Here is a 20426-nt window from a genome sequence, read left to right as displayed (position 1 = left end):
GTTTCAACCACATTTCTAGCATGATCAATTCATTTAATGATTTGAAAAACTGGCATTTAAGCATTTCAAAAATTGTTATTGCAAATTTTCTAGTGATACTGTTGCTTATGTTTCCATTGAGGTTTGAAGGGGTTCTTTCTTCTCTTGTCATGTATAAGAGTACTTTGTTAAATATTATTACCCTTGTCATGCATGTTGCAAACATTTTTCTGACTTTTTGTTTACAGTTTGTTTTTATATACAGACTTTTAAGCAGTTCATATACTGCAAACAATGTTTGTCTTAATATTTTCTCTTTTTGGTGTAGAAATGCCATTCATTTTTAAAGTGCTTTGAAACAACATTTATATCATCATAAAGGCATAAATACCAAAATTGATAACTAGATTACAGTCTCATTAGGAATATGTTATATCGACTCAAACTGACACTAATTGTTTTTTAAAATTTACATAAAATAGCTGGGCATGGTGGCATGCATCTGTAGTACCATCTATTCAGAAGGATAGGGCAGGAAGATCTCTTGTACATAGGAGTTTGAGTCCAGCCTGGGAAATGCAGCAAAACTCCATCTCTAGAAAAAAAAAAACTCTGATACATAAAATATATTTATAATTAGGTAAAAATTAAATTAATGTAACATTTATAAAATAAACATTTTACTTTAAAATTAATCGCTATAAAATTTAAAAATCCAATGCTGTTTTCCTTTGAATAGCAGCACATCTTTAATTAAAAATGAATAAAAATAGCCCCATACACATTGTACCTTTTCCTTTTAAAGGCAAATAATGTAAAGTAATGGAAAAATATTCACAACCTAGTGAATGCATTTATAATGTTTCTTTTTCTCCCTAGAGCCACTCATTTGGAGAGAGCAAGAAAGCACATGGAAACATTCCATATAATTTATTGCAGTAAATGATTCAGAGCTATTTTTCAAGGTAGCAAGCCTTTAAGGAAGCTTATGCTAGCCATTTATTAAAATGCTATTTTCTGCCAAGATTAAAGAAGAGATCATTAGGTGTTATCTACACTTTTATACAAATGTCTCCTCCTCCTCTAACATCTGATTACTTAAATTGAATCTAACCTTATGACAGGTGTATTAAAAATTTAGAGAGTAAACAAATACTTTGTATCATTACAGATACTCTCCTAGAGAAAGCTTAATTATTTTAGTAATGTGTTCTAATGTAGTCACAGACTGTAATGAATACATTCATTCAACAGATACGTATTCATTTTAAAGTTTGCATTTTATACATACTGTAATTATTAGAAGCCATTTCAATACTAATTTGGTCTTTTCTTTGGATATTTTCCCCTTAGTCATATGCTACCTAGAGTGTTTATTATCGAGTAGGATAATCAGGTTTTGTTGGATGAATGATTGACTGAAATTATCATTTGTTGTGGTCTAAATGCTTGGGTCCCCCCTCCCAAATTAATGCATTGAAATCCAGTCCCCAGTGTGACAGTCTTAGAAGTCTGGGCCCTTAGAAGATGATCAAGTCACGAAGTCTCTACCCTGAGGAATGAGACTAGTGTCCTCATGAGAGAAACCCCAGAGATCTAGCTCTTCTCTTTCACCATGTGAGCAGGCAACAAGAAGGTTCAATGAACTTTGCCTTCATCAGACACCAAATCTGCTGGTGTCTTGATCTTAGACTTCTCAGCCTCCAGAACGTTAAATATGTCACGTTTGACCCTTTTTTTTCCCTGACAAGAGTTACTCAAAAATCGTAACTTTTTTTTCTTAACGTCTCCTAAAAATTGAAAACTAGTATTGGCTGTTTTTCAGATTTATCTTTTAAGTATTGTACAGTCTAATTTTATGTTTCTACCTATTGATTGTTGACATCTACCATGTAAGACATTTTTTCAAAAGTCTTAGAAAAATTGTCAATTCAAGTCAATCTAGAAAACATCTTTTCCATTTTCATAAAGTATTTAAAATCAATTTCATGGAATCCTACATTCATTTAAGTAAGTCACAACTTTGGTTCTTTGCTTTCTAGCTATGAGTACAAAGTTGGTTATATGATTCCTTGTGTCAATAACATTAAAAAACAGTTTCATAAAAGTTCAGATATTCCTGGTGTTAAAATCATAAGGATGTCTACTATGATTCTTGATAAGAAAAAGCAGTACATGGAAAAGGGACTATGGCACCAACAAGGGAAGGACACCAGACCAAATTGGAGAAGACAGTGTCTAAGAAGGCATCTTAGAAAATAACAAAGTATGTCAGTGCAAATAGTAGGACAAAAAAAATTTATTCTGTTGATTAATTGGTTAAAGTATATCACCATCATCCAATGCATAACAGAGATTAATATTACATTTCTATAAGGCTTAAACACTAAAATGATATTCTTTTTTTAATGTACATAAATGTGTATCAGTTTTATGAATGGGATTCTAAGAATATTTGGAAAAACTGCCCTTAAAGTGAAATATCACAGAAAGTGTATAAAGCAGAAAGTTTACTACCCTGGTTTAATAAAACCCCAATACGTACACAGACACATACACATAAACACAAAGGCGTGCCTCACCCGTCAAGACAGCTTTTCTTACTGAAAATGGAAAGCTGTTACCTGAAAATTTTACTAAAAGGAAAATGTTTTGCTACTAACAGCATCCACTTTGTACCCATTACCCACCAATTTATCTCCTCTACAGCTCCTGTTATTTACAGATGGACTGTAAGCTCTCTGCTAACTTTACCAAGATGGACTTGTCTCCATTAAACTAGATATTTATTCCCAGCAGAACTTATTACTCCTGTGTGCTCTTTTAATCTTCTGACCCTTATTCTTTCTCTACCTTGTCTTCAAATATTTTTCTCCTGTTTTATGCCTAATTCCTTTTGACTTGAGGCTATAACCTTACTCATTACTGTGAAATGTATTCTTGTTCAAGTAACCTTCTGGCCAACATTTTATCATATTTAATATTTTTTAATTAAATGATTTGAATTCATGAGTCTATGTGAAGAATATTAAGGTCTTTTGAAATACTCTCCTATTCCCCATCACCCTTCGACTAGCTGTGTGCTTATTTTTCATTGAGGACATAATTATTTTCACCATAACCATTTTAAGCATTTTATAATAGATAATATAACTTTATCTTGGCTTAATCCATGTAGTAACAGTTTATTATTTTCTAGGTAAGATAAATAATGTCTATGATTTCTAAATTAACAGTGTTGCCTAGCCCACTTTTATATTCTTGAGAAGGCAAGCAGAATCCATACTTATGATTAGTTGCTTTACTGTACCTGTGATTGTCTTCATCTTAATGCATTTGCAATTCCATCCTAGTATGACAGTTTTGGAAGAAATTAGGCAAGCGTATTCCTAGTTTTTTGCTTTTTAAATATGAAAACCGATTTTTTTCAGAAATGAAAAGATAGCACAATAAAGCCAAGATGACATAAAACTAGACAAGAAATTCATATTCGAATATTTGACTAGGCAATGCTAATACTTTATTTCAGGAAGAAAAACATTAAGTTTAGAAAAAGAAAACATCTGAAAAAATATGCAAGTGAAATGAAAATATTTGATATAATATTTTATAGCACAAAATACATTTTATATTGTGTATAAGATTTTTAAAGGATTCCTTGCTTAAAACTTACCAATTTTTAAAAGGAGTCATCAAATATAAAATACTATTGAAAGCAGCCCAATGTGAGGAGACTAATCAAATGTAAGCTACACATCAATATGGCTAAAAAAAATGTTTTGGATATGTCATTTAAAGTTAACTATCCCGTATATATTTTGCCTTGCTATGAATATAGACATAGTGGTCATACTATGTCAGCAAAGTATCTTCTATTATATATTTTACTTGCCCTAATTATATACTCATGTCAAGTAAAAAGGAATTGGATCTGAGAGATGAGATTGTCATTTTTCTATATAAATGATGAAAAATTATTTCTAATTTTTATTTTCCAAATCTATTCTTACCATTAAAAGTTATCTTTATACTGAAATATGTCTAATATATTTTTCTTTGCACAAGAAATTTTTATATATGTTTTCTAGGATTTTATTGCATTCTACACTAATTTGAAGCATGTATTAGTATGAGATGGTTTTTTCTTTTTAATTACTTACATCATATATAATTAAACATATAAAATATATATATATATATATATATATATATATATATATATATATATATACTTGTTTTAGAGAGATAGATATCCCTGGTTAAATCCACTTGGACACAAGATTTAATATAAATAGGCACACAAACCATATACTCGATCTCATAGGGAATACAAAAGAATCATTAGCAATACACCAAGCATTCGTAATGCTCTACAGGACACATTCAAAGAAAGGTCTGATAAGGACAGGAATGGAATGGGTCTAAAAGACTCCACAAAGCACTTGGTGTGCACAGAGAGCAGAGGGTGAATAAGGACAGCAAGGACACTGCGATAAATGGAATTGAAAGTCTGGAGTGGGACAGTGGAAAAATAAGTTTTATAAGTAGAGGAGCTAAGATTACAATAGACGGTAAATGTCAAGCAAGGGAATTTTGACTTGAGGGGACAAAAGCAATGAGCTTTCAGACTACAAAGGTTGTCAAAGGATAGTGTGTAATAAGCATCATGAAAATACTTGGACATTCACTTTTGTTATTAAAAATGACACAGTGAATTCAGCCAAATATGAAAAGGACTTTTTATTCATGTTATTTAGTATTGAAGTGTAATTTCACAGCAAGCAGGGGCAGACTGTAGAACCTTTTTCAATTCATTTCTTTTATTCTGCTGTCAAAGGATTTGATCCAATACAAAGCATGAAGCTGCATGTGGTGTATACAGAAATGATACCTTTCCATTAAAGGAAAAAGGCTTCAGTAGGTAACCATGGAAACAGCCTAGTGTCCATTCCAATTTCTAATAGAAATCTTGGTCTTCTAATGAAAACCTACCAGATAAACATATTTCTACTCCAACTCTCTAGTTCTAACTCTCTAAAAGGGTTTGGAATGTTCATTTAATTTAAAAAAGTAAAATATGTGTTTATGATTGTAACATGCAAAATTTGATTTTCTTTTAACCAAAAAATTCAAACGTGCATTTTAAGATCATAACACCAAGGAATCATCAAAGCGGTCTTGATAGCTCACTGTGGCCAGTGTCCAATTCATGATTTACACATTACTGAGAGCAACTGCCACTTCTGGGTGGCAGAAATTGTCATGTTCCAATCCACCTAACAAAGAGACCTGATTTTTTTTTTCTTCAGTCAGTGAGTAAACCAAGTGACGCATGAGCTGGGCTTATTTTTTATTGTTATACTTTAAGTGCTAGGGTACATGTGCACAATGTGCAGGTTTGTTACATAGGTATACATGTGCCATGTTGGTGTGCTGCACCCATCAACTCATCATTTACATTAGGTATTTCTCCTAATGCTATCCCTCCCCCAGCTCCCCAGCCCATGACAGCCCCCAGTGTGTGATGTTCCCTGCCCTGTGTCCAAGTGTTCTCATTGTTCAATTCCCACCTATGAGTGAGAACATGTGGTGTTTGGTTTTCTGTCCTTGTGATAGTTTCCTGAGAATGATGGTTTCCAGCTTCATCCATGTCCCTGCAAAGGCCACTGAACTCATCCTTTTTTATGGCTGCATTGTATTCCATGGTATGTATGTGCCACATTTTCTTAATCTGGTCTATCATTGATGGACATTTGGGTTGGTTCCAAGTCTTTGCTATTGTGAATAGTGCCACAATAAACATACGTGTACATGTGTCTTCATAGTAGCATGACTTATAATCCTTTGGGTGTATACCCAGTAATGGGATGGCTGGGTCAAATGGTATTTCTAGTTCTAGAACCTTGAGGAATCGCCACACTGTCTTCCACAATGATTGAGCTAGTGTACGCTCCCACCAACAGTGTAAAAGCATTCCTATTTCTCCACTTCCTCTCCAAGCTGCACTTATTTTTTAAATATAGGAATCTTATATGGTATTACATATAAATCTAACATAAGGACATGGCCCCCAATTTCCGACTTAAGCTTTTAGAGACAAGTTAAAATTGATCTCTAGTATCCCTTGTACAGAGGAATTTCATATAATTTTTGTAGCTCATGCCAGCTCTAGGAGGTACAACATAACCTTGGACCCTCCCCTGGCATGTGTGCTATGTTGACTTTCTTCCAAAGATTACAATGTGGAAGAGGATAGTGGCAACTTTACAATGGAGAACTATTGGCAAATACTACCTTGAGTATGTAATCAAGATTCTATAATGTGAGTCATAGTGATACCATACACCCTTGATATGATGTGATGAGAATGGCACTGTACCCTTGTGGTCTTCCACCCCCAACTCTAGACCCCTAATCCAACCATGAGATAAACATTAGAAAAATTCAAACTGAGAGATATTCTATAAAGTGCCTGATAAGTATTTCTCAAAACCATCATCAAAAAGATAAAAGTCTGAGCATCTATCAGAGTAGGCTGAGGGGATATGATGACTAAAAATGTATTGTGGGATGGGATCTTGGAAAAAAAGGAGCATGGATTGAATTTGTAGGGGAACATGATGGAAAAACCTAATGAAATCTGAATAAATGCTGGAGTTTATAAAAGTATCACCAAGAAGTGAAATGCTAAGTGGATGGAAAGAACATGGGACTTGGAGCCTGACAGACCATGGTTCCAAGACTGGCTCTCCCACTTGCAAACGGAGTGACTTTGTAGAGCTTCTTTAACCTTTGCAAACCTCATAATCCTAATTTTCAAAAGAGGAATAACACTGTATGTGCTATATCATATTTAATATACAGTGTATTTTAAATGGCAGCTGTCTTTCCTAACACACAACAGTTGCTCCCAAAATGTTCTTTCTCCCCTTGCTTCCAGCCCAACATCAAAAGGCTAGCAACTCTGACCCTCTGTCTGGAGGTTTGCACGCCAAAGGCTGCTTTGCCCATCAGTCACATTAAATTCTGCTCCCTGGAAGCTCACCTCAAGCAAAAGGTGAGGGCAGATGATGTATAAATATCTCAGCCCTGTCACTCTTTGAGGGACTAATTCTGACATGCTTATTCTATAGTGGTTGCCAGGGATCCCCAACAGAATTAAGCTCTAGTTATCCATAGTGTAAACAATTAGAAAATTTACCATGTATTAGCCTTTTTCTCTTCCCTACCACCACACTTGTCTTTTCTGAGATAGTATTCCTAATAAACTACTTGCACTTGAATTACTGTCTCAGTGTCTGCATTTGGGGGAACCCAAACTAAATAGATCCTGCTCTTAGTTTGCAGCAATACTGAATGCTGTAAGTAAATAAGATTTCTTTAAACTTGAAACCATCTAGAAAACTTTGGTATTATTTGCACCCAATGCAAGCATTGTGGTAATAACTGCAAGGTAAATTTTGAATATTGTATCTGGTAAAGAGTACTTTCCCTTTACAGATAGAGAGTTGTAAACGATACATAAGTATATCATTATGTCATTTAGTACATTATGATTTGGCTTTCCAGTCTTTTTATATATGTAACAATTTTATCTAATTACATGCTTGAATATATCTGGTATAGTATATATCAGAGTTTTAGGAAGTGTCTAAAGATATAAGCAAAAACTTTTAAAATTATATGAAATGTTACAAAAACACCTGTAAAAGACATTCAGATGGGAGAGCAAAAAGTCTTTTATTATTTTTCAGCTATTAAACCGAACACTAAAATTAATATAATAGTTTATATAGGAATCATGTGAATGATATATATTATTGTTGTTATGTCTATTTTAAATTCACAGGCTTAGATCAGTAAGAACCTCAAAGACCAGATATGTTGCTGCACAATGGTACCAACTAATGAGACAGGCATAAAGAAAAACTATGTATGTATGTATGTATGTTACCCATTGCTAAAGAAGAATATCTCATTTAGGAGTCAACATTCTTCCCTTGAAATATATGTTCAAGAGCCAGTTCTTCATAGAATAAATATTTAAGGAATGATACAGTTGAAAAAACATAGACAAATATACCATCAAGAGAAAGATAAGTTGCTAGAAGACCATTATGAAAAGAATGGAGTTCAAATGAGGTTGGAATAGTAGGAGAAATTCTTACAGAAATGATAGCACTGGGTTAGATGTATGTGTATTGAATTTAGCAGTTCATGAAGGTCATGTGTAATTTGGATAAACCAGACACATTTAACACACAGAAAAATATGTTGAATAAATAGATGATTGAATAGCTGAGAAATAGAATGATGGAGATGCATCGTGGAAAATGTTGTTTCACATGGTGAGAACCATTCTAGCTTTTGCATGTTTCCTTTTTCCTGATGGTCCCGTATTAGTTTTCTATTGTTTCATAACAAATTGCTACAAATTTAGTGGCTTAAAACAACACAAAATTATTATTTCACAGTTTGTAAGAGGAATTCAGGCACAATGTGGCTGGGTTGTCTGCTCAGGGCCTCACACAGCTGAAACTCAGGTGTTGGCCAGAGCTGTGATCTCAGTTGAGCCCCAGGGGATTCCTCTTCCAACCTCCCTGGTTCCTGGCAAAATTCAGTTCCTTGCAGCTGTAAGATTGACTTCCTATCTTTGTTTGTTGTCTGGTTCTCTGCCAGGGTTGCTCTCTGCCAGCAGCTAGAGACTGCCCTCAGTTATGTGCCATGTAGCTCTCTCTAAATCATGGCAGTTTTCATCATCAGGCCAGCTGGAGATTCCCTCTCTTCAGTGCTAACCCAAGGTTGTATCTAATATCTTTGTAATATAATGTAATGTGATCTCGAAATGACCGTCCTGTCATGGCCACAGTCTGTCCCACACTTAAGGGAAGGAAGTTATATAGGGCATGTATACCAGGGGACAGAAACCTTGGATCATCTGCAAATTATACATCAGTCACAAAAAAAGCAACCTCTGTACATTCAAGCATAATTCGTGGGATATATTTTGGAAGGGATTCCCAACTCAGCTTAAATTTGCAATTTATATTCTTTAATATTGCAATAGTAAAATATGAGTATCTGCAGCATAATATTTATAAATTAGATTTCCCAAATTGTAGACTTCCTTTAAAACCCTTCAGGGCAGAGTCAAGTATTAAAAAAAATACATAAAATTTAACATCGGTAATGTTTAAAATGGGAAGATTTAACAATGAAGTAGAAAAGAGACATGTCAGTCACATTTTGTTATTATATTACTGCATATTGCTTATTGTATTATCTTGCACTCTTGCTCTGTTTCCCATAAAGACTAGGGAATTTCAAAGACAAATTGTTTTCATTTCAATTCAGTTAGTAATTATTGGACACTACTCTCCTACTAGAACAGTTTGCACAGGGATTCAAAATATATCCTTAGCATTGTTACTGAATCCATGAGATTTTTTTTAAAAGAACCTAAAAACTGATAGGAAAAGACGAGATAGAATATAATCAAATGTAGATATTATGCATGGATATTGCACAGAAAATCACTAATATTTAGATATTACTTGAGGCAAATGCTTTGTTCAGAGCTTACAGGAATTTGTGTTATTCAATCTGTAAAATAGCCCATGAAAGAGGAGGCATATATTTATCTCTTTTCTCAGATGAGGAATCCAACATTTTGACAGAGACTCCCAGTAACTCTGGTCCTGAGTCATAGCTCTCAAACTTAGGTTTGTGTAATCTTCCAGAGCTCATTTTTCCAGTATTATCCAATTCCAAATATATACAGATATGATATCTGCAGTACAATGGCAGATAAGCCATCTGGGTAAAAATGCTAAGAGAGTGCTAAATGAAGAAAGTGAAGAATGTATGAAGACTTTAAGGAGACTAGTCTTTTGCTTGGCAAAGTGGAGTGGGAAGGATAGTCCTAGTGATGTGATCAGCACATACCTGGTCAGGGATGGAAGAATGAGATGGCTTGCTGAGTGCAAATCAAAAAAGCATCACTTTGTTATATTGAGGTGAAAGCAGAAAGAGTTAATGCTTTACAGAAGATATCGAAGACAAGATGAGAATAGTGAACATAAGGTGCATACCCACATGCTGTTTTTAGTTATAGAATTTTAGAGCATTAAAGCTATAAAAAATAAGTGATACCATCTAGATGTGTAAGAGTAAGTTAAGAGTATACAGCCAGATGCTACTTACTCCTCCTGACCCTCCTCTGCACAAACCACTGAGCTAACAGCCTATAGATGAAACCTGAAATCAATTCATGCATAGGAAAAGGTGCTGTCTGGGAATAAACTTGGCAGCTCCACTGGTGAATTCAATTCCATCTATGAATTCTCCACGCTGACTTCAGGATGATGTGACATGTGGAGGAAGATAATATTTAAAAAATAATTTGCATTGCTAAAGGTATAATTTTTGTTGCTAAACAGTTTTCCCTTTGATTTCAATACAAATTTTCTTGGGTTATTTTTACAGATGAGAGAAAATCATTATGACAAGTTTATTTTCTTATAAGTTATATATCTTGATTTTTTTTGACATACTTTTCAAATTGACTACGTTCCAAATACCTAAAGAGATCTCCCAGAGGATGCAAAGGTCCAAAATGACTAAATAATGGGTGTGTAAAGAGAATTTGAAGCACGTGGAACAAGTAGTGGCAAATAGCAGAGCTTCAGGTTCAGAGAGACGTCTGTCATTAAGCGGCTTGGACATACTGGGTGAATCCTGTAACTTCTTTGGCTTCAGTTTCATTTAGAAAGTGAAGCTGTTGGCATAATTTGATATATATCAAACTGTGAGCTTTTATAGTAAATATTGTCCTGAGGAACTCAAACAAAAGTATTTTATAATTTAAAACTAAATGTAAGAAAATCAAAACCTATATGATAAAGCTGCACCAAATATACATGTAGACATTTTGAATTCAAATATCTATTCATTTGTAAACTATACCTTAATAAAAAATAAAACAAAAATGAATACGTGTATTTGTATCTAGGAATACATTGTTTTATTACTCTTTGCTTCATTGTGCTTCACAGATATTGCACTTTTTAACAAATGGAATGTTTGTGGCAACCCTACATGGAGCATGTCTATTGGCCTCATTTTTCCAACAGCATGTGCTCACTTGATGTCTTGGTGTCATACTTTGGTAATTCTCCCAATATGTTAAACTTTTTCATCATTATTTTATCTGTTATGATTATGATCAGTGATTTTTTATGTGACTATTGTAATTGTTTTGGGGTGCTACAAATCGTACCCATGTAACAACAGCAAACTTAACTGATGAATGTTGTGTGTATTCTGACTGCTCCACAGACTGGCCATTCCCTCTCTCTTGCTCTTCAGGCCTTCCTGTTCCTAAAACACAACAATATTGAAATTAGGCCGGTTAATAACCCTACAATGGCATCTGTGTTCAAGTGAAAGGAAAAGTCACATGTTTCTCACTTAAAATCAAAAGCTATAAAAGATTAAGCTTAGTGAGAAGGTATGTCAAAAGCCGACATAGGCCAAAAAGTAGGCTTCTTGCACCGAACAGCTGGCAAAATAGTGAAGGCAAACAAAAAATTCTTGAAGGAAATTGAAAATGTTACTCTAGTAAACACATACATGAAAAGAGAGCAGACAGCCTTATTCCTTATATAGAGACAGTTTTAGTGGTTTGGATAGAAGATCAAACAAGCTATGAAATGTCTTTACGCCAAAGCTTCACCACAGCAGGGCCCTAACTCTAATTCTATGACGGGCGAGAAAGCTGCAGAAGAAAAGTTGGAAGCTAGCAGAGGTTGGTTTATGAGTTTTAAAGAAAGAAGTTCTCTCTATAACTTTAAAGTGCAAAGTGAAGTAGCAAGTTATCCAGAAGATCCAGCTGAGATCATTGATAAATGTGAATACAGTAAACAACAGATTTTCAACATAGACGAAACAGCACTCGATTGGAAGAAGATGCCATCTGGGACTTCCATAGCTAGAAAAGCGAAGTCAATGCCTGGTTTCAAAGCTTCAAAAGACAGGCTGATTCTCTTGTTAGGAAAAATATAGCGAGTGACTTTCAGTCAAAACCAATGTTCATTTACCATTCCCCAAATCCTAGGGCCCTTAACAATTATGCTGAATCTACTCTGCCTGTGCTCTGTAAATGGAACGACAAGGCCTGGATTACAGCACATCTGTTTACAACATGGTGTACTAAATATTTTAAGCTCACTGTTGAGACCTATTTCTCGGGGAAAAAGAAAAAGATTCCTTTTAAAATATTACTCTTCATTGATAATTTACTCGGTCACTCAAGACCTCTGATGGAGATGTACAAGGAGATTAATGTTTTAATGTCTGCTAACACAATATTCATTCTGCAGACCATAGATCAAGGAGTAAGTTCAACTTTCAAGTCTTACTATTTAAGAAATACATTTTCTAAGACTCTAACTGCCATAGTGATTCCTGTAATAGATCTGGGCAAAGTAAATTGAAAACTTTATGGAAAGTATTCACAATTCTAGATACCACAAATAACATTTGTGATTCATGGGAAGAGGTCAACATATCAACAATAACAGGAGTTTGGAAAAAGCTAATCCCAACCCTCTTAGATGACTTTGAGGGGTTCAAGACATCAGTGGAGGAAGTAATTGCAGATAGGGTAGAAATAGCAGGAGAACTAGAATTAGGAGTGGAGCCTGAAGATGTGACTGAATTGCTGCACTCTCATGCTAAAACTTTAATGAATGAGCATTGCTTCTTATTAATGATCAAGGAAAGTGGTTTCTTGAGATATAATCTCCTATTGAAGATGCCGTGAACACTGTTGAAATGACAACAAAGTATTTAGAATATTACATAAACTCAAGTTGATAAAGCAGTGGCAGGTTTTGAGAGGATTAATTAAAATTTTAAAAGAAGTTCTACTGTGGGTAAAATGCTATCAATTAGCATCACATGCTACAGAAAAATCTTTAGTGAAAGGAACAGTTGATTTATGTCATAAACTTCATTGTTGTCTTATTTTTTAAAATTACTACATCCACCTAAATTTCATCAGTCACCACTCTGGTCAACCTGCAGCCATCAGCACTGAGGCAAGACTCTCCATCAGCAGAAAGATTACCACTCACCGAAGGCTAGGATAATTGTTAGCATTTTTAGCAATAAAGTATTTTTAATTAAGGAATATACATTGTTTTTTGAGACAATACTATTGCACACTTAATATGGCTACTATATAGTGTAAACATAACTCATAGGCACGGGGAAACAAAAACGTGTCTTGCTTTAAATTTGATACTTGTTTTATTGTAGTGATCTGAAACTGAACCCACAGAAACTCTGAAGTATGCCTGTGTATACGCATGTACATACATACACACTCACACCCCCTTCATCTATGGATAAAAAAAGGAAAGAAAGAAACCCTGTGGCAAGATAGAGCAAGTAGAGGGTGTTTAATTCCTGAGCCCTTTGCAGAAAGAGACAAGATTCAGGTCCCAATAATACAGCAATGCCTTTCCTTTCTTGCTTTGTAACTTGTACTGCTGGAACAAGGTTTCATTAGCACTCGCTCACGGTAGAGATTTGAGCAAACTTTTGTTTGTAGTTTTTCTAAAAGGTCATGAAAAAAGAGTATTTTAAAAGAAGTAACTATATATACATTAGGATTTTAAACATAATGCAATTGGTTAAAAAAAAATGTGGACACCTACTCTTTCATTATGTTAAATTAATTTAACAGAATATTTTAGATCCTTCTCACAGAAGTCCTTGAAATTATTTAGATGTTGTTTTAGGTATTTGAAGAATCTTAAAATGTCTTTGGACATTCTCCCTAAAAAGAAAAATCTAGAACAAACCATACATGTAGGTGAAAAATAAAGAATGCTTACCATCTGATATGAATGTGTCTCCACCAAAATCTCATCTTGAATTGTAGCTCCCATAATCCCCACATGTCATGGGAGGGACCTGGTGGGAGATAATTGAATCATGGGGGCAGGTTTTTCCCATGCTGTTCTCATGATAGTGAATAAGTCTCACGAGATTTGATGGTTTTACAAAGGGCAGTTTCCCTGCACACGCTCTCTTGCCTGCCACCATATAAGATGTGCCTTTGCTCCTCCTCCAACTTCCACCACAATTGTGAGCTTCCCCAGCCATGTGGAACTGTGAATCCATTAAACCTCTTTCCTTCATAAATTACCCAGTTTTGGTTATGTCCTTATAGCACTGTGAGAATGAACAAAAACATCATCTATGAAAAGAAAAATATCGAGATTAAAAGGAATTGAGATTTGAATTGGCTTTATATATAGTATCATCCATTATAGATAGTACTCATTTGATTACAAGATAAATTCAGAGGCAGAAATCATTATGACCCCAATAAAGTATATATAAAATCAGTAAAATCACCTAGTCACGTTATAAAACACTTTTATGAAGATATAGCTATAATAGAAAAGTATTTTGAAAATGGTTGATTTTATGCTGTTGGAAAGTATAACTGGATGTTAAAATTTCAGCCCAGATACCAAGATACAATAAATATGAAATGTAAAATCAGATTTCCCTATGCAAAATTTGCAATGGCAATCAAAAATCAGATTTTCCTGTGCAAAATTTGAAAAAACACTTTGGAAATCTGATTCTGTGACATTAGACACTTCAACCAGCATGAGGAGGAAAAGGATGTATGTTAGTTTGCTGGAGCTTTTGTACAAAATTACTGCAAACTAGGTTTCTTAAAACCATAGAAATTTATTGTCTTACAGTTCTGGAGGCTAGAAGTCTGAAATCAAGGTGTCAGAAGTGCCATACTCCCTCTGATACCTAAGGGAGAATCATCTTTTTCCGCTTCTAGCTTCCAGTGTTTGCCAACAATCCTTGGTGTCCCATGGCTTGTAGATGCATCATTCCAGTCTCTAATTCCATCATCACATGGCTGTCTTTTCTCTGTCTCTATTCTCTTACAAGGACACCAGTCCTTTTAGATTAAGGGCCCATCTTACTCCAGTATGACTTCATCATAAGGACTATCTCCGTAAGTGTACACATTTTGCGGTACTAGTGGTTAGGACTTCAATCTATCATCTGGGGAGCCACAGTTCAACCCATAATGGAAGGTATCAGAATATGGAGAAGATTGTAAGATTTTGCCTGGAGAGAATAGTTGCCCTGCCTCTAGAGAAGATGGGCTGGGATTCTAGCTTCCAGTAAGAAGAGGATTCAAGGCAGGGAAGTTCTTGAGTGTGCAACCCATGCAATCAAACAGAGCCCTACAATCTTGGAATTCCTGATAATTTTATAAAAATAAGTTCTGCATTTTCATTTTGCACTGGGACCTGCAAATTATGTAGGATGCCAGTTGGAGAGCTTGCTATATGCTTCTGGTATATGGCAGGCTGTGACCTGACTCACACACGATAAGGCTGGCTTGTGACAACTGAATACAGGGAACTGACTACACTGCCTAATGTTAGCCTGCCTCCCAGAGTTTTCACAAAAAGTGGCTCACTTGTAAAATATGCATTGTCCTCTTTCTTTGCACTTCAGTTAAGAGGTGCTCAGAGATGGGAATCTCTAAGAAAATCCAAATGATCTCAGAACAGGGAGCTTTAAATCTCTGGCAGGCCAGAGAACAGGAAGGAGTTATACACAACAGTTCAAGTAAGACCTCTCTTACAGCTTTGCCACTCTGGAAGAATAAAAAAATTAAAAAAAAAAACAAACTGATTAGCAGACTGGGTGAATTTGGGAGTGGGCAGGAACAGTGAGGGAAAAAAAAAAAAAAGCTTAAGACATAAAACAGAAAAAGCCTTTGCCTCTGCAGGCTGCCAACATAAACTAAGGCCAATGTGGAGAAGGGGGAATTATTTGATATTGCATTACATTTAGAGTTTTGATTAGTGATACTAAACAGTATATTCTAATTTCAGAATTGAATCCCAAGGTGACCTAAACAGGTTAGCCAAAAAAAAAAAAAAAAAAATCATGCACACCATATTTTTCACTTAGGAATAAGGAAAGATACGTTATCTACTCCAATACATTGTAAAGGGTTAGTGGTGGTGTGGCCTGAATTGTGTTCTTCTAGAAATTCATATGTTGAAGTCTTAACCCCCAGTTCCTTAGAATGTAACCATATTAGAGATGAGTCTTTAAAGAGATAAAGTTAAAATGGCGTCATTAGGGTGCCCTAATCCAAGGTAACTGGTATTTTTATAAAAAGAGATTAGGACACATGCAAACAGAGAAGGAAGACCGTGTGAAGACACATGGAGAAGGTCCCTCTTAGAAGCCAAAGAGAGCGGCCTCAGCAGAAACCAACTCTGCTAAGATCGTGATCTTGGACTTCCAGCCTCCAAACCTGTCAGGAAATAAATTTCTGTTGCTTAGGCCACCCAGTCCATAGTACTTTGTTATGGCAGCCGTAGTGAACTAATACAACAGTAAACAATAAAAACTGAGTTATTACAGTGAGTAATTAGTTTTGAAAGGCATAATAATCAACAAGGTCCATAAACTGGAGCATAGACATTATTACCTGTATCATTATCATCATCTTATAGCTGAGATTAAAAGAGTTGACTTAAAAAATGGCCATGTTAGTGGTTGTTTGTAGACCTAGCTTGACTGAAGGACTACATAAGAATATATGTGATACTAGATAGCTCATAATTTTACAGATTAGACAACATGAACATTAAGTGTGAAACAGAATTTTAAAAGCACTATAAATTACTAAATCCATAGGATTCATGCAAAGAGCTCTACTTGTTACATTTTGCAATACTGTAAGTTGGTATACATTCATAGAAATATAAACGCAATTGCACAATAGAAGAATAGAGCAAATTTATTTAATGTAATATATATGAAGCATAGAACACATTTTTTTTTAAAAAAGGTAGTGTTCAATTAATGTTAACTTCCTCCCTGTTTCCTCTTTTATAATGGAAGGAAAGCCACAGAGATTGATTGTTTTTCCCTGCTTCTAGTCACCTTAGCTTAATTAAAGTGATTAGACTTTGGACCAATTAATTGTCATTAAAGTCAGGCTGGCACTGGAACAAATGGAAACATATGCTAAATCTATGGTTCATGTAACTCGGTTCTGCTTTTACTAAGTATTGGTAACCGATGATAAAGCAATTTGAGTGATAATCAGAAAAGGAAGAAGAATAGTTTCCATTATTTTAAGAGAATGTACAATGAGATTTTACTAATGAATGAATCAATCTTGTATAGTGTAGTTATCAACATACCTGATAGTTTAAAGTAAAGTGCTTCATTGGTGTTCAGGTTTGAAATATTTTAACTCACATAGGCATAAAGGTTTCAACCATAGCAAGGACAGGCTGGGCCTTACACATACTGAGAGTGTCTGTGGAGTAGTGAGACGGAAAAACAAGCAACAGCTGTAGGGAATAGCTGCTCCTAGGAAATCCAGCATGAGATTTGGAGATTATCCCCAAAGTCATAAAGGAACTCATAAGTAGTTAATCTAGAGGGTCATAATACAATGCTTAAATTATCAGAAATATCTGTCATCAGGTATTATAAACTCTCCCTCGGGACTTGTACAGCAGCCAAGGGCTCAGCTCAGACAGGCAAGAGCAAACATTGCTGGGCCCTTATACTAAAATTTCTTGGTAGTGTTGGATAGAAATCCTCAATTTGGGATTAACTCCAACACTGGGAATAATAACTCTAAATATCAGCTACTGAATTTTGTCTGTGTGCCAGAATCTCTGCAAAGTATTTCACATATAATGTTTTCAGTATACCCAAAGTGAATTCCATGAACCTTTTACAGTAGTAGATATGAAAAAAAATTAATAATGACAATTATGGGTTCAGAAACTAATGGATATAAATGATAAATAATTGAGTTCAAACCTAATAATTTCCAGATTAGGTTTCAAGAATGATATGTATATACTGACATGCACTGATTTTTATTATTGTAAAGAGTAAAAAAATCCTAGAAACAAGCATAAAAATGAGATTATTAGGTACAAAAACAAATTAATCCTGATTTTACATTAATCCAAGAAAAACAAGGAAGCATTATCAACAGATTGTTTTTAACAAAAATTGCTTGTGAGCCAAATATTTTAACATCCGTTAATTTTTTTCAAGTACAAAGGCCAAAAAATAATTAACAGACATATAATTTATATACACGTATAAGTACATAAACTATTCTACAAATATATCTTTCTTAAATGTAAATTACTTAAGATAGCTCTAATGACCACAAAATGAATCTAAATTAGAAATTGAGGATCAAGGGATGTGGTAGACTGCTCTCTAAAACTTTCAACAGGTACTATTTCCAAACTATCTTAAGAGACTCGAGAAGAATATACTGTATAAAAATGGCCTGAGCCATTAGAAAATTAAGGCTGAAATGGAGGTTATGAGATTTCCTTTTACACTGGCATTTGTACACTTTAAAAGGAAGCAATTTTAATGTAGAAGGCTATCCTTGAGTATTGAAATAATCCTATCATGAACAAAAGAAATTTCTCTAGAAATTTCCTTCTCTCAGCTTAAGATTCTCACTTGTGTAATTAAATAAGTTTGTAATTGTGTTTAAAATAATACTGTTTGGGGAGTATATTAATATTTCTGTTTGATGGGTTTTTATGTTATTCTTCTTAGGTGACCAGATGTTCTTCATAAAAACATATGAGCATGAAAAAGTAATGAAGCTAGAAAATATATTTGTGAATTGAATACATGAAGTCTGTGATATATTTTACATAATGTACTTCACATTTCTCAAAATGTACTTCACATTTCTCAAAATTGTATATTAAGTAAATGTATAACCTTTGTGAAGAATTTTCTAGTTTTTTTTGTTGTTGTTGTTATTGTTGTTGCTGCTGCTGTTGTTGTTTTGAGACTGGGTCTTGCTCTGTCATCCAGACAGAGTGCAGTGGTGTGATCATGGCTCAAGTAATCTGCCAGCCTCAGCCTCTCCCACCTCAGCCTCCCAAGTAGTGGGGACAACAGGCATGTACCTGTTGTCCTATTTTAAGAGAAAATAATTTTCTCTTAATTATTGTTTGTAGAGATGAGATCTCTGTATGTTTCCCTGGCTGGTCTTAAACTCCTGGGCTCAAGCAGTCCTCTCACCTTGGCCTCCCAAAGTGTTGGGATTACAGGCATGGGTCACCGACCCAGTCCCCAATAATTTCCTTTTAAGCGGTTGACAGAAGAGGGTATTTGTGTTCCATCATTGATTTTTCCACTTCCTCTCACCACTTCTTGTGATTTTCATAGAAGTCCTGAGAAGCAGTGCTGCAGAGGCAACTCTGCCAAGACTTAACTCGTTCAGCTTACGAAGCTCCAGAGTTTATATTATTTGTAAAGCTGACTTCCTCCAATTTCATCAGATATCTTTGAGAAACAAAAAGACCTTGACATGACCTTTCTCATTATTCTGTTGACATAGCAAAGAGAAAGAAAAACCCACAGAATACTGAACAATGCTTATCATAGCTAAAAGAAGAAAACACATTCTATAATTATGTGCTTAATAACCCTTATGAGGCTGGGCACGGTGGCTCACACCTGTAATCCCAGCACTTTGGGAGGCCGAGGCAGGAGGATCATGAGATCAGGAGATTGAGACCATCCTGGCCAACATAGTGAAACCTCATCTCTACTAAAATACAAAACGTTAGCCTGGCATGGTGGCGCATGCCTGTAATACCAACTACTCAGGAGGCTGAGGCAGGAGAATCGCTTTAACCTGGGAGGCAGAGTTGCAGTAAGCTGAAATTGCACCACTGCACTCCAGCCTGATGACAGAGCAAGACTCCATCTTTAAAAAAAAAAAAAAAAAAAAACATGAAACTTCAATAATCAATGTTGTAAATAAATTATTCACACCAGGAACAAAATAATAAAGATTATTATAGTTCAATTGAATTATCTAACAAAGAGTCCATAATCCACCATGACATTTCTTGGATATTTTCAGAAGAATTGATGTAGTTAAGCCTAGGCAAACCATATTAAAGAGATAAGTGTAGAGCCTACCTTTAATGAGATCTCTAGAGAAGATAATTCTACAACCTTCAGAAGCTCACTGACAATATTAAATAAAATTTACACAATGTACTTATGTTATCAGAAGAAAGATTTAAACTTCTATATGAAAAAATTACATTGTAGAATTGGAGAACTGGTCATAAGATGGTAGGAAGAGGGACTGTCCTTCATTGAGCTCCGTGCAGTTTGCAAACTATATTTTCTTTAACCTATTGTGAGCTTTATAGTGCAAGTACCATGCAAGAAATACAGTGCCAGCAAATAGTGGGTATTTTAAAGTTTGTTTTGTTCAACTGAGCTCTCACCAAAACATCATAAAACAGATGACTTTGCCCTACTTTACAGTGGAGGAAAAAGACTCAAAGAGA

General features: G+C 34.9%; 1 protein-coding gene across 1 annotated transcript in view; it reads left to right on the top strand.

Moving 5' to 3' along the window:
* GALNT13 (polypeptide N-acetylgalactosaminyltransferase 13) overlaps positions 1–20426 on the top strand; it is a 605545-nt gene that overhangs the window by 569605 nt on the left and 15514 nt on the right. The window lies entirely within an intron of this gene.

The sequence above is a fragment of the Rhinopithecus roxellana genome, chromosome 14 (assembly GCF_007565055.1).
Source record: "Rhinopithecus roxellana isolate Shanxi Qingling chromosome 14, ASM756505v1, whole genome shotgun sequence".
NCBI classification, from domain to species: domain Eukaryota; kingdom Metazoa; phylum Chordata; class Mammalia; order Primates; family Cercopithecidae; genus Rhinopithecus; species Rhinopithecus roxellana.
Note: the sequence above shows the minus strand (reverse complement) of the source record. Positions and strands in the feature narration are given on the sequence as shown.